The sequence below is a fragment of the Triticum urartu genome, chromosome 6A, assembly GCF_056163025.1.
Source record: "Triticum urartu cultivar PI428250 chromosome 6A, HENAU_Tu73, whole genome shotgun sequence".
In the NCBI taxonomy this organism is placed as follows: domain Eukaryota; kingdom Viridiplantae; phylum Streptophyta; class Magnoliopsida; order Poales; family Poaceae; genus Triticum; species Triticum urartu.
In genome coordinates this window covers 570,072,845-570,099,015 of record NC_141878.1, presented here as the reverse complement: position 1 = coordinate 570,099,015, position 26,171 = coordinate 570,072,845, and the positions used below count along the sequence as shown (strand labels likewise).

At 47.3% G+C, this 26,171-nt stretch overlaps 2 pseudogenes; both read right to left on the bottom strand.

The window, feature by feature from the left end:
• Nucleotides 1-3,879: 3,879 nt before the first annotated feature.
• LOC147966412 (uncharacterized) lies at nucleotides 3,880-9,113 on the bottom strand (annotated as a pseudogene).
• Nucleotides 9,114-10,109: 996 nt separating this feature from the next.
• Nucleotides 10,110-11,888, bottom strand: LOC147966411 (uncharacterized; annotated as a pseudogene).
• Between the last annotated feature and the right edge of the window lie 14,283 nt (nucleotides 11,889-26,171).

Here is a 26,171-nt window from a genome sequence, read left to right as displayed (position 1 = left end):
CACTAAACGAACATTTGCTAAAAATACTAAAATAAATTCAGAAAAATGCGAGAACCAGTGCCAAGTCTAGCACCTTCACATGATTTTGTATTCTGAGGCCCTGACCCGGAGATTCAACCCCAATCCGTTCAACGCGGCAAACTCTTGCGATGTAATTGCCCAAGACCGTACTGCGATTCCCGGGGGCTGCCCACAGACTCACAAACTTCTTAAGGCATGTACAATGGTTGATAAGATAGTCTTATTTTAAGTTTTGCATTTAACTAGAGATGACAAAAAAACATATCTACAATGGGTCATCTCTTAGCCTTATCTTCAATAATTAGTTGTTCCTAAAAATATGGTGAGACAAATTATGCTAAGAGATCATCTCTTGTCTTCTCTTAAACAAGAGAAGACAACCTTTTTCTTATGATTTCTCTTTCCTCCACCTCATCATTTATCTACGTGGCACTCTTAAGATAAAATCATTATACATGCCCTTATTATTTTTGAACAAAGACTCACCTGAGAGCCTAAACAAGAGGAACGAAACACGCACATCCCTCTCGTGACACCGCGTCGAGCGCAGTCCGCAGGGAGAAGAGGTGCAGTGTGGTGCAGGACCACCACGTACAGCTAGCTGATCTCTCCGTCGAAGCTTAGCCGGCGGGACGTACGCCGCGATCAATCGTGATCGAGCCCACGTAGTACGATCAGCCCGAGGCCGACGCGTGCATGCACCTGGACGATCGCGAGGCCGTACGTCGTCGTCGTCGTCTCCCCCGGCCCCGCCGTCGCGCCGTCGCCGTCGTGTGGACTGGTCGCCCGCCGGCGGCCACATGCGCGGTGTTCTCCTGATGGGCCTGATCTGCCTTGGTCGACCGATCTACCTGCGCTCCTGAACCGCAGGAGAGGGAGCTGGCGGCATTTCGCATGTGCGTGCGGATGAGATGCAGGAGCTTAATTTTCCCAATGATTGGAGAAGCGGAGAGCTCATCGTGAGTTCAGTTTGCCGGTCGCCGTCGCGGCCAGCTTGCGTGGGCGTTCTGCTTCCACATACGTACGTACGTGCCGCTGTCTCTGCCATGTTCGACGATCCACGACCACGATCCAGATATGCATGCATGGTGCACCGCACCCCATGCACGTCCATCGGGGCACAGTACGTGCTCCCGATCTGGATGGATGCACCAGTTAAAAAGAAGAAGACGAGGGAACTCCAGAAATGGGAAGGTCTACTGAGTTGAGCTCCGGTTACGTTCTACTTCTACCTAGGCCACAGGCTAGCTGGTGCAGCTGAAAACAGGGGTGCCGATTTTTTGACCGAGGTTTTCTAAAGTACGTCATTGCTATGGCTCAATAAACTTGGTCGGACGCAAGCAGTATAGTGGAGCACAGGAGTAGTCCCAGGCCGACATCATGACGGTGTGACTCCAATCATTGGACATAGACCCCATTCGATCGACCCGGTCAAGTACTACGATCCCGCGAAACCAGGGTCCAGGAGTATATAGTAGTACATGCATAGGCCGGTGTTAGTGGCGGCATTAATTTGACCATCAGAAAACTAAGTAGTAGCTACGAAGACTAGCAATCATCCATCTGGTCGTGCTTGAACAATGAACAATCTAACAAGCATTCCTACAAGACAATGACGGGTGGGCTAATTAATTAGTGGTAGTACAAAACTAGCTATTCGCCAAGCTGTTCCGCACTGTCCTCGTACGTGGACATTTTCCGTGCAGCGCTCCAAACTTGCTACTCTCTCCGATCCATATTACTTGTTTTTAGTTTTGTTTAGATATGGTTGTATTTAGACATAATTTACTAGCCGATTTCATTTGACGAGAAATTAATGGGAACCGTCTAGGATGATCAGTTTGCTTGCTATATATCGCCCCTTCCCGGCCGTGGTAGAATGTTACGTAGCTGACAACACACGTAACATGGCTAGCTAGCTCGAAACATGGCTAGCCATAGCTACAAGCTACATAACATACATGCCACTGTCAGGCTGATCACCTGCACCAACCAAGTCGATCGATCTGACGCTGGCCGGCTACGCGCGCACTTGGACTCGAGTCCTTCGACCGACGTGTGCACCCATGCATCCACACATCAAGTGTGCGCAACAGCTGATCGTGGTTAGTTTAAGCGTCATCCAGACTGGTGCATCGTAAACTGTTCTTTTTTCTGCATGCAACTTGTCTGGCTGACTACCTGACTGTATCGATCACCTGATTAGGAGGAGACGCAAAGATAAGGTTTAGAATTTCCGACGCATGCAGCATGGGTACGTCCGTCCGTGCAACATTGCATGGCAGAACAGAGCAAGTAGCTAGCGAGGAAAGAAGCTAGTGGCGTACATGCAGCTGCCTAACAGGACAAGGTCGCATGTATACGTATCTACGCAGCCGGGCTGGGGGCTTCAACTACGAACACTTATTATACTACTATACGTCAGGCTGTAGCTACGAGTTTCAAAATCTATTTTATTTCCCATCAGAGGATGGTTGGTACTGTTAACGAACCCCCTTGCAAGCTATAGTTTCCGCTTGGATATCACTGTTTTAGTGTCCCGGCAGCGAGGGTTTGAAAATTCAGCGGCCTTGATCTAGCTAGCTCCATGGAACCATGACCAGTGGTGGTGGTGGTGCACATGAGCTGAGCTACTCCTATTAGTAGTACGTTGCAACTCGCAACTGCTGACCAGTGCCTAGATAAGTAGCTACCCCTGTTTAGATGAAGTGCCTGGTGTCCCGGCCGGGTTGTGAGTCATGGCCATGCTTGCGCGCAATCAGCTCAGCCTGCTTGACTTTTCCCAGTACGTGCGTTGTCACACACACATGCAAGCCTGGTAGTAGCTGCCTGGCTAGGCTCAATGAATAGAGAAAGTGCGCACGTGGAAGGCTTGGGCTATCCATGCATGCCCGCGCCGTCTAGTTGTGTAGGCTGGCCTCCATGTTATTGAGCTCCTCCTCCTCCAAAGCTGCGCTAAGCATCGCGTGCAAAAAAACCTGTTTACCGCGCGCGCTGTGGCTGGTTTTGCGCGCCCGCCTGCGCTGGCTCCAGCAGCCGCGCTATAATGTAGCGCGCGCGCCGCTCCAGTAGAGCGCAAAAATACAGCGCGCGCGACTCGCCGGGCATTTTGCATATATAATATTTTAAACAAAAATGAACATGTGAAATTTGACACAAACAAGTTGATGAATAAAAGTTCATGCCCACAAGTTCAAAATCATGCCCACAAGTTCATCCAACCAAATTCAAATGCAAACTAAAGTTCAAGACATGAAAGATACATCAATCTCCATCTTCCTCGTCTTCGTCTTCGTCCTCATCTTCCGAAGACGACTCTTCCGCCTCCGAAGATGAATCTTCCTCCCTCTCCTCATCATGCACCGCATCATGTGAAGCTCCGACGGTGTTGGCAAGATCTTCAACGGCATCTTCATGGGAATGTGTGTGAGAAGGCACATCGAAAGACATTGCACCCATGGCGGCCGGAGGTGCACCCATGCCTCCCATGAAAGAAGCAAAACTCATGCCTCCAATGGCGGCCATAGCGTCGGAGGGTGCTCCAAAGCCACCCATGCCTCCCATGGCGGCCGGAGGTGCACCCATGCCTCCCATGAAAGAAGCAAAACTCATGCCTCCAATGGCGGCCATAGCGTCGGAGGGTGCTCCAAAGCCACCCATGCCTCCCATGGCGGCCGGAGGTGCACCCATGCCTCCCATGGCGGCCGGATGTGCACCCATGCCTCCCATGGCTCCGAAGCCACCCATGCCTCCTATGGCGCCTGTGAGATAAGCTGGAAGCGTATGCATCGAGCAGGGACGCGGTGCGTGTTATATAGGCACAAAGGCCGAAGAGATATACATCAGGAGGAGTTAGGATCAATCTGCTCTTATCTACAGATTAAACAGAAAGGAGAGAGATCAATCCTAACGTCCTAACCATACAGAATCACGCACGCACGCCCTATCAACTTGCTACACACGGTTTATACATGTACCATGTATTATACAGACAATACAATGTCTAACACCCCTCCTCAATCACAACTATCCAAGTTGAGATTGCGGCGAAAAACTTCTAACTGCTTAGCTGTCAAAGGTTTCGTAAACCCATCTGCCACTTGATCACCTGTAGGTATGAACCTGATATTCAACAATTTGTTTGCCACTCTCTCTCGAACAAAGTGATAATCTATCTCAATGTGTTTCGTTCGAGCATGAAAGATAGGATTGGCAGACAGATAAGTAGTACCAAGATTATCACACCAAAGGGAAGCTGCTCGTGGATGATGCACACCCAATTCTGTCAAGAGAGTCTGAACCCAAATAATTTCTGCAGTGGCATTAGCTAGTGCTTTATATTCAGCCTCTGTACTAGAACGAGACACGGTAGCCTGCTTGCGAGCAATCCATGACACCAAGTTGCTGCCAAGAAACACTGCAAAACCACCTGTGGATCTCCTATCATCTGGACAACCCGCCCAATCTGCATCGAAAAAAGCACTAACCAACATAGAGTCTGACTTGCCAATTCTGAGACCATGAGTCATGGTTCCTTGCAAATAGCGAAGAATACGCTTTACCAGTGACCAATGTACATTTGTGGGAGCATGTAAAAACTGACAAACTTTGTTGACGGAGAAAGAGATATCAGGCCGAGTTAAAGTCAAGTATTGCAAAGCACCAACAATGCTTCTGTATTTGGTAGATTCCTCTCCTCCAAGAGGCTCACCATCATAAAGAGATAATTTTTCGGATGTTGGCAGTGGGGTTGGTACAGGTTTACAACCCTTCATGCCCACACGTTTAATCAAGTCGAGCAAATACTTGCCTTGTGACAAAATAATTCCATCTCGGGAAGGGGTTACCTCAATGCCAAGAAAGTAGTGTAAATCACCTAGATCTTTAAGGGCAAAGTCCTTGTGCAGATCTTTCAAAAGAGCTTCAACGGCTTGAGCTGAGGAACTAGTGACAATTATATCATCAACATAGATAAGCATAAAAATGGTGACCCCATGCCGAGAATAAAAGAATAACGAGGTGTCTGCCTTTGAAGGATGAAAGCCAAGAGACTGAAGTTTGGATGACAAACGTGAATACCATGCTCGAGGTGCTTGTTTCAGGCCATACAATGCTTTGTCAAGTTTGCAAATAAAGTGAGGTGACCGTGGATCTTTATACCCAGGAGGTTGTCTCATAAAGACGTCCTCTTCCAGAACACCATGTAAGAACGCGTTCTTTACATCTAACTGCCGCATGCACCAATTGCGAGAGATAGCTACAGACAAAATTAAGCAGATGGTGGCAGCTTTGACAACCGGACTAAAGGTATCCTCATAATCAATGCCATAACGTTGCTTGAATCCTTTTGCAACTAAACGTGCCTTATATCTATCAATTGTACCATCAGACTTGCGTTTTACCTTATACACCCACTTACATTCGATGATATTGTTTCCTTTACTTGGAGGAACCAAATGCCAAGTTTTATTTTCCAAAAGTGCGCCAAATTCTTCATTCATGGCAGCTTTCCACTTGGGATCACCAAGCGCCTCCTTCAGATTTTCCGGTTCACCTGTAGCACAGAAAGAACTCCAACGAATGCAACCATCTTTATAAACTTTGGGTTGAAAATTACCACTTTGTGACCGTGTCTGAGCACAAGTGGGAGGAGGAGCTGCTGGAGCCGGTTGCATGCGCTCACAAATACGGTGCACCATAGGAGAGTCAGACGAAACAGCACCATCTGAAACAGCAGCATCCGCATGCAAATCGGAGACATGCAGCGAATCAAGAGGTGCCAAGTGGTTGTCCAAGGAATCAGCAACAGTAGCAGGAGACGCGTCGTGGGAGGCAGCTACGTCAGAAAACAGTGCAGGACCAATGGAGGAAGCAGCCGCATAATGGAGAGCCCGGGTGGGAGACCGCGCAGGGTCCGCAGCTGCATGCGAGCCGGGTTGGCGCATCAATCCCGTGGCGGATCCGCCCGACCCAGGCGCTGCAGCGGGCGATCCCGAGGAGGACGGCGCAGGCGAATCAGCAGCAAAACCCGTGCCGCTCGGATCTTCTGCGGCCGCCGACTCTGCATCACTGTTGGCCTGCATAAAATCACAATTTGTTGTGCTGTTTTCTCCTGATTCCTGCACACTATTAGCAGAGTTGGAATCAAAAGTATTGGAAATTGACATGTGATCATTCTGAACTTCTGTACGGCCATGAAGACTGGAGGAATTCAAAAGTGTGGGTGGAAGAAGAATGAGCTCTGCACGAAGTTGGGCACCGGCGTTGGGATGCAAGGCAGCAAAAGGAAAAATATGCTCATCAAAGATAACATCACGAGAAACATAAACTCGTCCAGTGGAGACATCAAGGCATTTATATCCTTTGTGAAGAGCACTATAGCCAAGAAATACACACTGCTTAGACCGATACTCAAGTTTATGTTTGTTGAAAGGTCACAAATTCGGCCATACGGCACACCCAAAGATGCGAAGAAAATTGTAATTGGGTGGAGTGCCAAAAAGACGTTCTAATGGAGTTTGATTGTGGATGACACGACTAGGGACACGATTGATGAGATAGACCGCCGTAAGAAGCGCCTCATCCCAGAATGTTAGCGGCATAGATGCATGAGCTAAAAGAGAAAGGCCAACTTCAACAATGTGTCGATGTTTGCGTTCGGCTGAACCATTCTGTTGGTGTGCATGGGGGCATGATACATGATGGGTGATTCCAAGTCGCTCAAAAAACTGATTCAACTTTTGATATTCACCCCCCAGTCCGTTTGCATGGCAATAATTTTACGATCAAACAAACGTTCAACAAGTGCTTGAAAAAGATGAAATTTCTGAAACACATCGGATTTATTTTTGATAAGATAAAGCCAACTAAACTTGCTGAAATCATCTACGAAGCTGACATAGTATTTTTGTTTGCCAACAGAAAGAGGCCCGGGGCCCCATACATCCGAAAAAATGAGCTCTAAAGGAGCTTGAGACACACTAGTTGAATGAGAGTACGGTAACTGATGGCTCTTAGCCATTTGACATGCATCACAAACTAGATGATGATCTACTTTATTTGACACTGGAAGATTATTATCACGAAGAATTTTCTGCACCACCGGAAGTGATGGATGACCGAGACGCCTATGCCACCTAGAAGTAGATGGCTTGGTTACTCCAAGAATTTGTCGTCCATGAGCAGCCGGTTGGCCAGCAACTGGGTACAACCCACCCTTACTCAGACCATGAAGAATTGTGCCCCCCGTTTCCTGATCGTGAACAGAAAAGAACTCCGGGTAAACAACAAGATAGGCATCATTATCTTTAGTGAGTTGGTAACCAGAAATAAGACTTTGGGAGTGTGGAGCATGAAGGATGTTGTTCAACTTTAAAGATTTGTGTGGAGTAGGGAGAAGTGAATGACCAACATGCTTAATTTCCATACCTTGACCACTTGCAGTGTGGATTTGTTCCGGTCCGGTGTAGCGGTCACGAACAGCAAGCTTTTCTAACTCGCCGATCACATGATCAGTGGCTCCGGTGTCGAGATACCAATTGGTATCGACGCCATAGGAGGCAGCATCAGCGTTGGCAGATTTCTTGCCGCCGCCGCCGTTGCCACTGCCGCCGCCTTGTCGCTTGGGAGGGGGTTGAAGGTCTTGTCAAAACGTTTGTAGCAGCGCCATGCAGCATGCCCTTCACGTTTGCAAATCTGACACTTCTCAGCACCCCCTCCTCCTGAAGATTGGACGACACCATTGTTGGAGAAGTTGTTGGAGGTGTCGCCCCCACCATAGCTGCCACCAGTAGGACGGCCAGAGTTGTTGCGGGGGCCGCCCTTGGAGGCAAGGTTGATGGAGTAGCTGTTGCTGTTGCCGCCGTTCTGCGCGTCGAGGCGCGCCTCTGCTGTGATCAGCAGCGAGTAGAGCTCCGTGAGACCGATCTGCTGATCAGTCCCGGTGCGGGTGGAGAGAGCTGCGACGTACGGGTTGTAATCCGAGTCCATCCCCTGCAAGATGTAGGAGACTAGATCATCATCGTCGACAGGTTTCCCGGCCGCCGCCAGTTCGTCGGCGAAGCCCTTCATCTTGGAGAAAAAGAGGGCACCAGACGAGTCTCCTTTCTTCGTGTTGCCGAGTTGTCCACGAAGCTGGATGTGACGCGCCCTGGATTGGGACGCGAACATCTGTATGATAGCCGCCCAGACTCCTGCAGAGGAAGTGATCGAGTGCACCTGAAGGAGAACCTCCCGTGACAGAGAGGCAAGGAGAAAAGTGAGGACCTGCTGGTCCTGCGTGTACCAAACAACATGATCAGGATTCGGAGCAGTTGAGAGCTCCTTCTTCCCGAAGACATCCTACTCCGAGACCAAAACGGCGGGCGGCTCGGCCGTGGTGCCATCTAAGTAGCCCATTAGCCCAGCGGCGCGCACGTGTGGGAGGACCTGGGCCTTCCACACCAAAAAATTGTCCCTAGCTAGCTTCTCTGTGATGGTGTGTCCTAGCGCAGCAAGGGAGGAAGCCATGGCAGAGCTTGAGGAGGAAGATGACATAGATGTGGAAGAGGTAGGCTCTAATACCATGTGAGATAAGTTGGAAGCGTATGCATCGAGCAGGGACGCGGTGCGTGTTATATAGGCACAAAGGCCGGAGAGATATACATCAGGAGGAGTTAGGATCGATCTGCTCTTATCTACAGATTAAACAGAAAGGAGAGAGATCAATCCTAACGTCCTAACCATACAGAATCACGCACGCACGCCCTATCAACTTGCTACACACGGTTTATACATGTACCATGTATTATACAGAGAATACAATGTCTAACAGCGCCGAGGCCACCGCCACCCATGGCGCCGAGGCCACCGCCACCCATTGCACGAACCAAGGCTCTTTTTTGGATTAAGACTTCTTGTTGGGCAAGATTGACATACTCTTTTTGCGCCGCATTGAGGTTAGATGTGTCCAAGAAGAACAAGTGCTTCTCCCATTCCAACAACTTAGCTCGCTCCTCGTTGCTCACTTTCCTCTCCTCCAAAGCCACCTTTCTCTCCTCGGCCGCCACCCTTCTCTCCTCGGCCGCCAACCTCCTCTCCTCAGGCCACGACATCTTGGTTCCTTACCATTTTCCTCACCTCATTGGCTTCGACCCTTGCATTCACAATAGCTTCCATAGCATTTTTGAGCTCATCATCTCCTTTCCTCTTCTTCTTTTCGGTTTTGTCTTTCTTGCACCCATCTGGTCGTTTTGGCTTCGAGTATAAAACCGAGTTGGGTGTGGGGCTTCTCTTGCCGTCATCACTTGATGCATCATCCTCCTCCTCATCATCATTCATCTCAATTGCTCGCTTCCGTTTGTTGCTCAAATGCAAATCCTCCAAACCATCACGCTTCTTCCATTTCTCATCATCCTTTAACACTTCATAGCAATGAGGCAAGGTAAAGACCCTGCCTTTCTTGATCTTCCCCTTCTTGGTTGTCCTTGTCTCTTCTTTGAACAAGTTTTGTGCAATGTTGTACTACAAGAAAAACAAAACAAGTTAGCACTTCGGTCACCAAAAACAAGTATGATGAACATATATGAGATGCCACTTACTCGATCATCCTCATTTGTGCCACTTGGGTTAATCTTGTCAACTGCCTTTTGTACGGCCACCCACTTTTGACAATCCGAGTTGATTGTCGACCATCAGGACCGAAGTGATCTCTCGGAGCGGTCAATTCAACTCAAGTTATGAGCATCAAAGTGTTCTTTCATTCGCCCCCAATACGCGTCTCTACTTTGATCACCTCCAATGGATGGATCCCTCGACACTTGCAAATAAGTATGGCATGGTAACTTGTCATCGTTGGTTGAGTAATTGCCCGCTCTTCCTTTCGGCGCTTCGGCAATTCCCTCACCCTCCTCGTCCACCTCAAACTCATGGTCTTCGAAATGGATGTCATTGGTTTGACACCAATGCGAATTGTTGGACCCAACACCCATAGTGGACATGTATGCATCATCGTTGAGACTACAAAGTTTTTTGAACAATGCAAATAAGCTATCTATATGTGATGATGATGCATTAAAAAAATAAGAAGAAAAGAAAAGTTGGAAATTTTTTCACCTTGGGGGCATTTCGTCGAACACGTGGTGCGCGTCGGCGGCCGGCTCAACGAGTGAGCTCGTCGGCGCTTCGGTAGCCGCCGCGGCCATCGAACGCCCTGCAAGCTTCTTTCCCCTCGCCTTCGTGGTGCCGGAGCCGTCCGCCGCCTTGTTTTTCTTCGCGGATGTTTTGCCCTTCTTCGTCCGCGCCGCATTGGGGACCTTCTTCGACGGTGCGGCGGCGGCACGGGACGGCGCCGGCGCGACGCCACCCGGCGCCGTGGTCATCCGCGGCGGCAAGAAGAGGCTGCGCGCGAGGCCGACGCTCGGCGGAGCTCCGGCGGTGGCTACGCCAGCGCTTCCCGCGCTAGGTTTTCCGGCGGCGGCGGCGGCTGCGGCGGGGTGGGGGGGGGGGGGTCGCGGCTGTACAGCTGGGTGAGCGGGGCGCCGGTGTGCGCGTCCATGGGTGGGTGGCAGGGCGCCGGCGCCGGCGCGCGCGGGGCGTAGGACGAGGAGAGGAGAGAGTGCGGCGCGAGCGCTCGAGTGTGCCGTGCGCTGTAGCTGGCGCCCGAAATACGCCGCGCGGGTAAGTGTTTTCAACCGCGCGCCCAACCCGCTATAGCGCGCGCGCCGTTTTTGCGCGCTCGCTGGAGCGACCCGCCGCGTTGCGCGCGCGCTAAAACGGCCTAATTTGCGGCGCGGCGCTAGTTTAGCGCGGCTGTTGGAGATATTCTTACAATTACATCATGCATCCATGCTTACCTACCATGAATCCATGAACAACAACAACAAAACAGATCAACCCACAATGATCTTTTTTTTGTTCAGCGATACCGTGCCTCTATCTGCCCCTGGTTTAATGTTCTTGCCTCGTTTTCATATACGAGCTAGCTATAGCCATCGGATGGGAGTTCAGATAGTCACATGTGCCGTGTCATGTGATGAACTATTCACTAGCTAGACCTGTATAGTTGTCTCGTACTTCCTTTGTTTTTATTTACTCTGCATATTAGAGTTGCCTGAAGTCAAACTTCGTAAAATTTAACCAAGTTTATAAAAAACAATATAAACATTTACCATAACAAATCTATATGATGTGAACGTACATTCATCAATAAATCTAATGGTATTGATTTATTATTGTATATACTCATGTTTTTGTTTATAAACTTTTGACAAAGTTTATGAAGCCTGACTTTGATCAATGCTAATACGCGAACTAAATAAAAAATTCGTTGCATGGCTTTCTGTCTAGATGTCAATACATATCTACGAGTATATCTTATTTCTCTGTACATAAGAAACATACTTTCCTCTTACTCCCTCCGTCCGTAAATACTTGTCATCAAAATAGATAAAGAGGATGTATCTAGAAAAAAAATACATACATACCTTTTGATTCATTTTGATGACAAGTATTTCCAAACGGAGGGGGTACTTAACAGTTGCCTTGGTTCAGCTTTTTTCCCCTCTCAAGTCTCAAGAGGCATGCAGAAAAGAACCGAGGGAAAAACTGCGCCAAGTTAGTAGTTTAGGGTTCATTTGACATATGAAATTTCAAATTTCAACCATGAATGATGTTGAACCCAAACCACACATTTTTCGTTGGAAAAAAGAAAAGAAAAGCCACATGGAAGAACAGTCAAGCCAAAACGAGCTAAACAAAGATATGAGGTGGGTCCGACGACATCCTCCGTGGGCCCCGCGAACATGCACCCAGCGCCATCGAAGCGCTCAGTCGCTTGCGTGGGCCCCGCCGAGCAGCCATCCAAACATTCCGCAGACCTCCAGCGCCATGGCTCACGCACCGCCACCACAGGGCGCAGATTCTCTGACTTGGCATGTCAAAGGCTGCCTCTACCTTACCCTTCACGGATGCCCTCCCATTCTGATCGCACGGCTACTGAGCGAGCTGCCTCTCTATGTGCACATCAACCAGCCCAAATTGAAACAAAGCCAGCCCGTATTTACCCAAAGAAGGCCCAGCTAGAGGGGAGCGTGGAGGAGGGAAAGCGAGAGGATTTTGGCGGGTGAGCAGCCGCCAGATGCGATTTTTGGCGGGGGCGCCGGCGTCTAGCGCGGGTTCTCATCTCAGTTAGGCGTTCGTCGGGGTGCCTGGACGCCTCGCCGGCTGGGCCATCCTAGTTGAGCGCCGGAGCAGATCGAAGCTGCTCGACTTCACTCTGCTTCAGGTTCGTGTCCTTCTTCAATTTCAAGAAACAGAGACCGCCTAGTATTTTAGGTTTGTGTCCGATTCGCCGAGAGCAGGAACGCAGGCTGCCTGGTATTGCTATTTCTCTGAAATATTCACTCTTTCACTGCCTAGTATGATTTTGATTTATTCGTTCATTATGCTAAAGAAATCTTCACATTTCACTTGTAATTGTCTGAAATATTCAGTCTATTTGTTCATAATATGTGCAGTATACATCTAAGTTCTTCCCTTCCAGTTAAGATTCAATGGCACAATCTAACAAGTAAGTTAGACTTTCCATTCGGAAAAAAACTATTTGCTTGCAACCAGATCTGTAGCAACAAAGATTAATTAATTTTTGTGTAGGGAGAATGAGAATCCTATCTGGTTACCTCAAGTTGGTCTGAAATTCAGAAACTTAGATGATGCTTGGTTGTTCTGGGTAAACTATGGAGGTTGTGCAGGTTTTGAGGTCAGAAAGAGGTATAAAAATATGAGTAAATTTGACGGGAAAGCAACATCATGTAGATATGTGTGTGCCAAGGAGGGTTTTCGAGCACACGACAAGAGGGATCATATCACAAAGAATCCTCGAGCTCAAACAAGAACAAATTGTGAAGTCCGGATGACACTTTCATTGGATCGAGTGGCAGGGAATTATGAAGTGGTTGATGTAATGCCTCCAGAAGCAACTTCAAGACAAACTTAGTGCATCTACAAGTATTTTGAGTGATTCATATCATGCCCAACATGTTGTTCCACAAGATGAAGGTTTGCTTAGTGCTGCACGCTTAAAGAAAAAGGAGGTTAAAGAAAAAACTTCAAAGAGGCGTGGCAGTTGGCTCGAGAGGATGCGCAAGTTCAAAAGGAAAAAGCAAACTAAATCTAGCGTATGTTGATGAAAACCATTGCAATATAGAGTTCGTATTCATTATTACTACATGCTAAATAACAGAGCTGATTTTTTATGCAGAAAAAAAAGAATGGTGGTGGTGATGTGAAAACTCAAGTACCAATGAATGTCCCTCATAAATCTAGCGTCTGTTGCTGAAAACCCTTGTAATTGTGAGTATTTGTTCCTTACTGTATGCTAAATAACTACGTTGATTGCTTTGTGCAGCAACATGAGAATGGTGGTGGTGTAGGTTCTCAAGTACCAATGGGTGTTTCTCATAAGGACGACAATGCCTTCACCAGCTACACAAATTTGCTGACGGTATTTCCAAATTTCTCTGTTTCATCTTCTCTAAACTAGTTTCAATATTGCCATGTTTTAAGCATGCCTTTCCCTTTGCAGGGTTTTAGTGAAATTGATGATATATCCTTTCAAGGTCTTCTTTAAAGCTCTAGAAACAAGAGAATTGCAGTGCTGCAAAAACACAAGTGAAACCTTTTGTTTTTTTGGATGAATGTGTGCCAAAACTGAATTCTGTAACTTAGGTGTGCCAAACTGAATGTGTGGCAAAACTCAAGTGAAACTCAAAAGAAAATATATGCTGATTGATGGCTTTTGGAATGTATTATTTTGGACATATAGACTGTCCAAAATACACAAGTGAAATGTTTGTTTAATTATGATTGTACTGTACTGCAGTGCCAAAACTGAATTCTGTCTATACATGTGCATGTACTTAACTGAATCTTCTCTGTATTTGTTCCTGTACTGAACCAGAGTTCATTTCTGAACCTGAATCGCTGCACTTCTCCTCTCTCTGGCGAGCTGGGCTTGTTTCCTCCCGAACTGGGCCTTAATTGGGCCAAGGAATTACATGGTTCGCAAGCTGTACTTACAAAGAGGCAGCTCGCTCAGCAGCCACTGGATCAGAAAGGGAGGGCATCCATGAGGGGAAAGGTAGAGGCAGCCTTTGCCATGCCAAGGCAGAGAATCTGCGCCCGCCACCACAACGCACTCCCCTCCTGCTCCCGCCAAGCTTTGCTCGGCCGATCTCCGTTCTCACGGTCTCACGTCACGCCTCCGGCCTCTCCGTGCACAACAGCAACTAGAGCACGAAACAAGCAAGCACGAAGACAGAAGCTTGTGCCGCACTGGCGGAGCTTCGGCAAGGCCGAGTGGGCCATGGCCCGCCCAGGTCTGGAGTAAAAATATTTTTTTATACGAAGCCCCAGCCCATGGCGATGGACAGCCATACAGACAAACAACAGGCATCACGACATTAGCCTCGAACTGTCGCTTGTGTTCCTCGAAGAAAACACACAGCTGAGTGGAGGTGCTCGGGAGCAGCAGCCGGAAATGGACACATACACATAATATGGTTCAGAATAAAAATTTGTACTCTTTGGCCCGCCCAACCATTTGATTGAAGCTCCGCCACTGCTGTGCCGGTCAGTGTCTTGTCACCGTTGGCTCGGTCGCAGCGGCGGCAGCGCCACTGGGATTCATGGTGATTCTTCGATCAGTCTTTTTTTTAGAATCATAGGGGGGAGCTCCCCCACCTAAATATATTACTCAAAGGACTGTTGAGGCAGTAAGTACAACATTACATAGGCACGGTGCACCGTGCAGAGAGGTAGGAGTGCTACGAGAAGACATCCTCCTTGTCCCATGGGAGCACAAGACGATGAGACCAGAGATCCATAGCGGAAATAAGGTTTCTAAGGGTATTACAGAACTTTGATCAATCGTCCTAAATACCATGTCATTGCGAGCAGACCAGATCATCCACAACAAGGCCAAGAGGACCGAAGGCCATGTGGAGGTAGGGAGGTGAGGGGGGGTAGCGACATCCCAGAGGTCTGTGATATCGTCAGACTGGGGCAGAAAGCCCAGACATTGCCAGATCCTATTGGCGAGAGGGCATGAGATGAACAGGTGGCTGGAGTCTTCTGGCAGCCTCGCACACCGAGGGCATATATCTGAGGCGATTATATGTTTGTGTGCAAGGTTGATGCTGGTGTTGAGGCGGTCTTTGAAGAGCAGCCAAACTAAGACTTTGAGCTTCCGAGGAATCTTTGCGGTCCAAATGAGCAGAGCATGAGGATCGTGATCCGGCTGCTCCATGAGGGCGGCGTATGCATGTTTGGTGGAGAAGGCAATGCCATGTCGAAGGAACCGTTGGTCTTCCCCTGCCGAAGGCATAAAGTCCTGCAAAACAGCCACAAGCGAGACAAGTTCTTGTTCTTCCGTGAGAGAGAGACGGTTACGAAGGTTAGTTTGAATACCAAAACGCAGAATGTTAGCCACTTTAACTAGCTTTAGAGTGGAGTGGGAGAATAAGTGGGGGAAGGTAATGAACAAGGGTTGTGGAGTCAACCAGGTATCTAACCAAAAGTAGGTGTCTGAACCACTGTGTGTCAACACAAAGGTTATATTTTGTAGAGAAGTGAGTTGCTGTGAAATTGTGCGGCAAAGGAAAGAGGTTTGCAGGGGTGGGGAGACTAGAGCATTAGGGTGTTGGAGATCTAGCCATTCTAGCCAAGGTGTTTGTGTAGTGGAGAGAGCTTTGGCAGTGAATTTCATGAGAATGCAATTGTTTTGTACATGTAGGTTTTTGAGCCCTAAACCACCGTATATTTTTGGTAAGCAAACATTTTTCCAAGCAATAAGACATTGAGCACCTGAGCAAGCATCCTCTCCTGCCCAAAAAAATATCCATGGTCAGGAAACCGTAACCATCTATTGATCAACGAGCTAGTCAACTAGAGGCTTACTAGGGACATGGTGTTGTCTATGTATCCACACATGTATCTGAGTTTCCTATTAATACAATTCTAGCATGGATGATAAACGATTATCATGAACAAGGAAATATAATAATAACCAATTTATTATTGCCTCTAGGGCATATTTCCAACACATGTGTATTATCACGACCGAGATTCAATGAGCCATTCACATAGGATGCATGACCATGAAAGGTATTATTCATGTAAACAGAATAACCATTATTCTCTAACTTAAATGAATAACCGTATTGCAATGAACACGATCTAATCATATTCATGCTCAACGTAGACACCTGATAACATTTATCTAGGTTCAATACTAACCCCGAAGGCATATGGAGCGTGCGATGGTGATCTCATCAACTTTGGAAACACTTCCAACACACATCGTCACATCGCCCTTAGCCAGTCTCCGTTCAGTCCGTAGCTTTTGCTTCAAGTCACCAATAATAGTAACTGAACGGGTATCCAATACCCAGGTGCTACCAGGAGTACTAGTGAGGTACACATCAATAACACGTATATACTTTGTTGAAGTTGCCAGCCTTCTTATCTACCTTGTATTTGGGGTAGTTCCGCTACAAGTGACCGTTCCCCTTACAATAGAAGCACTCAGTCTCGGGTTTGGGTTCAACCTTGGGTTCTTTCACTGGAGTGGCAACTGATTTGCCATCCATGAAGTTTCCCTTCTAGCCCTTGCCCTTCTTGAAACTAGTGATCTTGTTAAACCATCGACACTTGATGCCCCTTCTTGATTTCTACCTTTTGCGGTCTTAAGCACCGCGAACAGCTCCGGGATCAACTCCATCCCTTGCATGTCATAGTTCATCACGAAGATCTAGTAGCTTAGTGATAGTGGCTAGAGAACTCTATCAATCACTATCTTATCTGGAAGTTTAACTCCCACTTGATTTAAGTGATTGTAGCACCCAGACATTCTGAGCACATGCTCACTAGCTGAGCTATTCTCCTCCATCTTGTTGGCAAAAGAACTTGTCAGAGGTCTCATACCTCTCAACACGGGCATGAGCCTGAAATCCCAATTTCAGCTCTTGGAACATCTCATATGTCTTATGGCGTTCAAAACATCATTGGAATCCCGATTCTAAGCCGTAAAGTATGGTGCACTAAACTATCAAGTAGTCATCAGGATGTGTCTGTCAGGCGTTCACAACATCCACAGACGACGTTGTAGGGGTTTGCACATCGAGCGGTGCATCAAAGACGTAAGACTTCTGTGTAGCAGTGAGGACACTCCTCGGACTACGGACCCAGTCCGCATCATTGCTTACAATATCTTTCAACTTAGTCTTTCTCTAGGAACGTATTGAAACAGGGAGCTACAACGTGAGCTATTTATCTACAACATATTTGCAAAGACAATTTAGACTATGTTCATGATAATTAAGTTCATCTAATCAAATTATTTAATGAACTCCCACTCAGATAGACATCCCTCTAGTCATCTAAGTGAAACATGATCCGAGTCAACTAGGCCGTGTCCGATCATCACGTGACACGGACTAGTCAACATCGGTGAACATCTTCATGTTGATCGTATCTTCTATACGGCTCATGCTCGACCTTTCGGTCTTCCGTGTTCCGAGGCCATGTCTGTACATGCTAGGCTTGTGAAGTCAACCTAAGTGTTTCGCATGTGTTCCGAGGCCATGTCTGTACATGCTAGGCTCGTCAACACCCGTTGTATTCGAACGTTAGAATCTATCACACCCGATCATCACGTGGTTCTTCGAAACAACAAACCTTCGCAATGGTGCACAGTTAGGGGGAACACTTTTCTTGAAATTTTAGTGAGGGATCATCTTATTTAAGCTACCGTCGTTCTAAGCAAATAAGATGTAAAACATGATAAACATCACATGCAATCAAAAGTGACATGATATGGCCAATATCATTTTGCTCCTTTTGATCTCCATCTTTGGGGCTCCATGATCATCGTTGTCACCGGCATGACACCATGATCTCCATCATCATGATCTCCATCATCGTGTCTTCTTGAAGTTGTCTCGTCATCTATTACTTCTACTACTATGGCTAACGCTTTAGCAATAAAGTAAAGTAATTACATGACGTTTAAGTTGACACGCAGGTCATAAATAAATTAAGACAACTCCTATGGCTCCTGCCGGTTGTCATGCTCATCGACATGCAAGTCGTGATTCCTATTACAAGAACATGATCAATCCCATACATCACATATATCATTCATCACATCCTTTTGGCCATATCACATCACAAGGCATATGCTGCAAAAACAAGTTAGACGTCCTCTAATTGTTGTTGCAAGTTTTTACGTGGCTGCTATAGGTTTCTAGCAAGAACGTTTCTTACCTACGCGAAAACCACAACGTGATATGCCAATTTCTATTTACCCTTCATAAGGACCCTTTTCATTGAATCCGATCCGACTAAAGTGAGAGAGACAGACACCCGCTAGCCACCCAATGCAACTAGTGCATGTCAGTCGGTGGAACCAGTCTCACGTAAGAGTACGTGTAAGGTCGGTCCGGGCCGCTTCATCCCACGATGCCGCCGAATCAAGATAAGACTAGTAACGGCAAGTAAATTGACAATATCGACGCCCACAACTGCTTTGTATTCTACTCGTGCATAGAAACTACGCATAGACCTAGCTCATGATGCCACTGTTGGGGATCGTAGCAGAAATTTAAAATTTTCTACGCATCACCAAGATCAATCTATAGAGTAATCTAGCAACGAGGGGAAGGAGAGTGCATCTACATACCCTTCTAGATCGCTAAGAGGAAGCGTTACAAGAATGCAGATGAAGGAGTCGTACTCGTAGCGATTCAGATCACGGTTGATTCCGATCTAAGCGCCGAACAACGGCGCCTCCGCGTTCAACACACATGCAGCCCGGTGACGTCTCCTACGCCTCGATCCAGCAAGGGGAGAAGGAGAGGTTGGGGAAGACTCCGTCCAGCAGCAGCACGACGACGTGGTGGTGGTGGAGGAGCGCGGAACTCCAGCAGGGCTTCGCCAAGCACTACAAGAAACGAGGAGGGAGAGAGGTAGGGCTGCGCCAAGAGGGAGATGATCTCGTGTGTCTTGTAGCCCCCAATACCTCAAGTATATATAGGGGAAGGGGAGGGGCTGCGCCCCCATCTAGGGTTCCCTCCCTAGGGGTGGCGGCAGCCCCAAAACCCATCTAGGGTGGCGGCCAAGGGGGAGAGGGGGAGGCGCACCTGGGGTGGGCCTTAGGGCCCATCTGCCCTAGGGTTTGCCCCCTCCCCTCTAGGAGGCGCCTTGGGCCTTGGTGGGAGGCGCCCCAGCCCACCTATGGGCTGGTCCCTTCCCACTATTGGCCCATGTAGGCCTCCGGGGCTGGTGGCCCCACCTGGTGGATCCCCGGACCCCTCCGGTGGTCCCGATACACTACCGGTGATGTCCGGAACACTTTCGGTGGCCAAAACCATACTTCCTATATATCAATCTTTACCTCCAGACCATTCCGGAACTCCTCGTGACGTCTGGGATCTCATACGGGACTCCGAACCACATTCGGTAACCACGTACATACTTTCCCTATAACCCTAGCATCATCGAACCTTAAGTGTGTAGACCCCTATGGGTTCGGGAGTCATGCAGACATGGCCGAGACAACTCTCTGGTCAATAACCAACAGCAGGATCTGGATACCCATATTGGCTCCCACATGCTCCACGATGATCTCATCGGATGAACCACGATGTCAAGGATTTAATCAATCCCGTATACAATTCCCTTTGTCTATCGGTACGATACTTGCCCGAGATTCGATCGTCGGTATCCCAATACCTTGTTCAATCTCGTTACCGGCAAGTCTCTTTAATCGTTCCATAACACATCATCCCGCGATCAACTCCTTGGTCACATTGTGCACATTATGATGATGTCCTACCGAGTGGGCCCAGAGATACCTCTCCGTTACACGGAGTGACAAATCCCAGTCTCGATTCGTGCCAACCCAACAGACACTTTCGGAGATACCCGTAGTGTACCTTTATAGCCACCCAGTTACGTTGTGACGTTTGGCACACCCAAAGCACTCCTACGGTATCCGGGAGTTGCACAATCTCATGGTCTAAGGAAATGATACTTGACATTAGAAAAGCTTTAGCATACGAACTACACAATCTTATGCTAGGCTTAGGATTGGGTCCTGTCCATCACATCATTCTCCTTATGATGTGATCCCATTATCAACGACATCCAATGTCCATGGTCAGGAAACCGTAACCATCTCTTGATCAACGAGCTAGTCAACTAGAGGCTTACTAGGGACATGGTGTTGTCTATGTATCCACACATGTATCTGAGTTTCCTATCAATACAATTCTAGCATGGATAATAAACGATTATCATGAACAATGAAATATAACATAATAATAACTAATTTATTATTGCCTCTAGGGCATATTTCCAACACTCGGGACGAGATCCTTTCGTAGTAGTGGAGTGTTGTAACACCCCGGATGTAACCTACCTTATTTGTACTCCAACTCTTGTCGTTTCTGGCACGAAGTTATGATTTTTCCTCGTTGTTGGGTTTTTGTATCCGTGTGTTTTCATCTTTGTCATGCATCTCATATCATGTTATCATGTGCATTGCATTTGCATACGTGTTCGTCTCATGCATCTAAGCCTTTTCCCCGTTGTCCGTTTTGCATTCCGGCGCTTCTATGTCCTCCGGTGTCCCTTTCTACCTCTTTTCGTGTGTGGGGGTTAAACATATTCGGATTGGACCGAGACTTGTTATGCGGCCTTGGTTTACTACCGGTGGACCGCCTGTCAAGTTTCGTGCCATTTGGACTTCGTTTGATACTCCAACGGTTACCGAGGACCCAAAAGGCCTCGTGTGTGTTGCAGCCCAACACCCCTCCAAAGTGGCCCAAAACCCACCTAAACCCGTTCCATCGTCTAGATCGTTCGATCATGATCGCGTGGCCGCAAACCGCACCTCATTTGGGCCCTCCTAGCTCCCTCTGCCTCTATATAAAGACACTCCATTCTAAATCCCGGATCTTCCCCTTCCAAACCCTAGTTCATTCGTCCCTCAGCGCGCCGGACGTGTCCGGGCACGCCGGACACACCGCCCCGCCACTCAGCTCGCGCCACGTGGCGTCGCAGACCCGCCGCCGCCGGCCCGGGGAGCCCGCGTCCGGCCCCCGAGGCCCATCTGGAGCACGCCGCCCGCGTCGTCCTCCTTCTCCCGCGCGTCGCCCGCTCCGGCCGCCGCGTTCTCCGCCACGCCGCCGCGGTTCTCGACGCCGGCGAGCTCCGCCACCGCGCCGGACTTCACCACCACGCCGCCAGTCCACGCCGGCGCCGCGTCCGACCACCGCCGTCGCCGCACCGTCCTCCTCTCGCCGGATCCGGACCCGGCTACGTCCTCATCGGTGCCCTCGTCCTCTCCGGCGGCTCCAAGTCCAACTCTGGCGCCGACGAACCTCGTAACCCACGCCGGATCCAGATCTGAGAATCTCGGGGTTGACTTTTTCGTCCCTAACCCTAACTTCCGTGGATACTTTGACATGCCATAACTCCCTCATCGTAGCTCCGATTCGCGCGTGTAGCATATCAAAATGTTTGTCTCGACGAGTACATCATTTCATCTCATTGCATCATTTTCATTTGAGCTCATCTTGATGCTCGAAATGTTGTTGGAAGAGGGCTATGTGAGGATAGTTTCAGATCTGTTTTAGCAAATGCCTTTTTGTCATTTTTGCCATGATTAATGTGTGCATGCTATGATCCTGAGCTCTACATGTGTTTTGATATATGTCATGCCATCTTTACAAGGATGTATGCCATGTATTTTTGTGATCTTTGTGGTGACTAGCACAAGCATGCAAAGTAGCTTACTCAATGATGCTGATTTCAGGGACTTAGAATTTCAGTAAGTCCTTGCCCTGTCCTTATTTTTATGCCATATGTTCATGTTGTTTCCTAGTGATCTGTGCCTCTGTTGAGCATGATCAGTAAGGATGTTTTGTAGATATTGTTGTGCTATATCCATCCGTGTCTTTGTTTGCAATTATGGAGCACCCTAGCTTGACTGAATCGAGCTCTACTTTTGTTATAAAATGTTCCTGGCAGATTGTTGACATGTTTAGCAATTTTGCCGAGCTTGTTGTTGTTGATCCGTGCATGCTATGTTCTGTTCTTGCCATGTCTATTTGCTGGGTGTATGCTTAGTTTGTCATGCAATGCCTTGTAGTGAGTGCATCGGGCTCATAAACATGCCTACTCGTTATCTGTTTTGCCATGCTCCAGTTTTTCACTAAGACTAAATCTGTTTATGTTTTTGCTATGTTCACATGGTTGAAATTGTATTTTCTGATCCCTTTTGGCTCATGGTCACTAAGGGACTTTTGTTATATGCTTTGCATAGCTTCATGCCATGCCTTGATTTGCCATGATATGTTCCTATAGCATGTAGTTATCATGCACTAAACATTGCTTCCTGATGATAAATTCCTGACTTGCTGTTAATTTCACTAAGTCTGAAACCTGTTATCTTTTGCACTTTTGCCATGCTTGTTTGAACCTGTTAATGAGTGAATTAGCCGTAGCTCAGTGTTCATCTTTTGTCAAGCATTATGGGTGGATCCCTGCCATATACTTTGTTGTCATGTTTGAGTGCAGTAGCTTATTTATCTTGATGCATTTAGAAGGCTACTTGCTGTTAATCGCAGACCGGTGCCATATTTGTTTTGCTTGCCATTTCCAAATCGTGCATCCGATTCCGGTGATCTTTATATCGATTTAGACCGAAATCACCTCACCTTTCTAGTGGCACTCTTGGATTTCCAAGTTGAGGCCAGGTCCAATCATTCCTTTGCAAATCATGCATATGCATCATATATCGCATCACGCATATCATACCATGTTTGCATCATGTTGCTTGAGCATTGCACGTGGTCGATTGTGTTCCTTTTTTATTGTTGTTCTTGCTTGGGTAGAGCCGGGAGACGAGTATGTGATCGAGGAGCCCGTTGAGTACGCTTACGAGGATCAAGACAACTCTGAGAACTTTCAGGCAAGATGACCATACCCTCGAAATCACTTCTATCTTTGCTTGCTAGATGCTCGCTCTTTTGCTATGCCTATGCTACGATACCTACCACATGCTTATCATGTCTCCCATATTGCCATGTCAAACCTCTAACCCACCATGTCCTAGCAAACCGTTGTTTGACTATGTTACCGCTTTGCTCAGCCCCTCTTATAGCGTTGCTAGTTGCAGGTGAAGTTTGGAGATCGTTCCTTGTTGGAACTTGTTTATTGTTGGGATATCACAATATTATCTTGTTTATCTTAATGCACCTATATACTTGGTAAAGGGTGGAAGGCTCGGTCTTATGCCTGGTGTTTTGTTCCACTCTTGCCGCCCTAGTTTCCGTCATATCGGTGTTATGTTCCCGGATTTTGCGTTCCTTACACGGTTGGGTTATAATGGGAACCCCTTGACAGTTCGCCTTGAATAAAACTCTTCCAGCATGGCCCAACATTGGTTTTACCATTCGCCACCTAGCCTTTTTCCCTTGGGTTTCATGGACTCAAGGGTCATCTTTATTTTAACCCCCCCGGGGGCCAGTGCTTCTCTAAGTGTTGGTCCAACTGAGCGATGTCTGGGGCTACCAGGGGCAACTCTGGGCTGGCCTACCCGACGTCTGGCTCATCTGAGTGTGCCCTGAGAACGAGATATGTGCAGCTCCTATTGGGATTTTGTCGGCACATTCGGGCGGATTTGCTGGTTTAGTTTTACCATTGTCGAAATGTCTTGTAACCGGGATGCCAAGTCTGATCGGATTGTCTTGGGAGAAGGAATATCCTTCATTGACCGTGAGAGCTTGTGATGGGCTAAGTTGGGACTCCCCTGCAAGGATTTGAACTTTCGAAAGTCGTGCCCGCGGTTATGGGCAGATGGAAATTTGTTAATGTCTGGTTGTAAATAACCTGAAACATAACTTAATTAAAATGCACCAACCGCGTGTGTAACCGTGATGGTCTCTTCTCGGCGGAATCCGGGAAGCAAACACGGTGTTGGAGTAATGCTTGACGTAGGTTGTTCTAGGATCACTTCTTGATCATAGTTGTTCGACCATGCCTTTGCTTTCTCTTCTCGCTCTCTTTTGCGTATGTTAGCCACCAAATATGCTAGTCGCTTGATGCAGCTCCACATCATACCTTTACCTTACCTATAAGCTTAAATAGTCTTGATCGCGAGGGTGTGAGATTGCTGAGTCCCCATGACTCACAGATTACTTCCAAAACCAGATGCAGGGACCGATGATACCGCTCCAGGTGATTCAACTAAGCTCAAGTGGCTGTTCAATGAAGACTCAGGACGATACTACGTGTCTTTCCCAGATGATCAGTAGTGGTGCCCAGTTGGGGCGATCAGGGACTATGTTGCATTTGGGGTTTATCTTCATTTTGGTTCCGTAGTCGGACCTTGAGTGTAATTGGATGAATGTAATGTTATTTATGCATTTGTGTGACGTGGCGAGTGTAAGCCAACTATGTTACTCTTATTCCCTTATTGTATTACATGGGTTGTTGTGAAGATTACCTCACTTGCGACATTGCTTTCAATGCGGTTATGCCTCTAAGTCGTGCTTCGACACGTGGGAGATATAGCCGCATCGAGGGCGTTACATATGTCATGAAGGAAATATGCCCTAGAGGCAATAATAAAGTTGTTATTTATATTTCCTTATATCATGACACACATATTCATAATATTGATGCCAAAATATGCAAAGTTGATAATGATAATGCAATATATTTGTGGCACTGCCGTTTAGGTCATATTGGTGTAAAGCGCATGAAGAAACTCCATGCGGATGGACTTTTGGAATCACTTGATTATGAATCATTTGATTCTTGTGAACCATGCCTCATGGACAAGATGGCTAAAACTCCATTTTCCGGAACAATGGAGCGAGCAACTGACTTCTTGGAAATAATACATACCGATGTACGCGGTCCGATGAGTGTTGAGGCTCGCGGCGGGTATCGTTATTTTCTGACCTTCATAGATGATTTGAGCAGATATGGGTATATCTACTTAATGAAACACAAGTCTGAAACATTTGAAAATGTTCAAAGAATTTCAGAGTGAAGTGGAGAATCATCGTAACAAGAAAATTAAGTTTCTACGATCTGATTGCAGAGGCGAATATTTGAGTTACGAGTTTGGCCTTCATTTAAAACAATATGCAATAGTTTCACAACTCACGCTAATAATCCCCAAGTGCAGGGAATCATCGTAGCAATTTCCAAAGGTGGAAGTGATAAGTATGGAGTGTTGAACCCACAAGGAGCTAAAGGTAAGATCAATATTCTCTCAAGCCCTATCTGCCACTGATACGACTCTACGTACACCGAGCATTTGCTTCCAACTAGCAACGAGAAAAAAAACTATGTTGTGGGTATGAAGAGGATAACTTTGTATTATATCGGAGAGCTAAAATATAAAAGTAGGTGTTGTTATCATAAAGTTACAATATATTACTAAATATTATAAATAGCGAGTGTGGAATAATGGTGGATCGGTGTGCGGAATTTTCCTAGGCAATTGTTAACAAGACCGGTAATCACTATCGCAGTTTCATATGAGGGAGAGGCATAAGCTAACATACTTTCTCTTCTTGGATCATATGCACTTATGATTGGAACTCTAGCAAGCATCCGCAACTACTAAAGATCATTAAGGTAAAACCCAACCATAGCATTAAAGTATCAAGTCCTCTTTATTCCCATATGCCATGTCCCGCTTATCCGTGTTTGTGTTTCAGTCACTCACGCAACGCAGACAATAAGCAAACCATGGACATATTGCAACACCCTACGGCGGGAATCCATCACGCTTGCGCGACACGGAGGGCACCATAGGACAACGTCAAAGTAAAACATACAACTCATACCAATCTAGATCATCAATCAACCCTAAGACAAAGGATATCTACTCAAAACATCATAGGATGGCAACACATCATTGGATCATAATATGTGGCATAAAGCATCATGCTCAAGTAGGGATTACAGCGGGGTGTGGGAGAGTGGACCGCGTAAAGGAGATGAGGATGATGATGATGATGGTGATGTTGATGAAGACGATCAGCGCCGATGATTCCCCTCCCGATGGCACTTCGGTGCCATCAAGAGAGAGG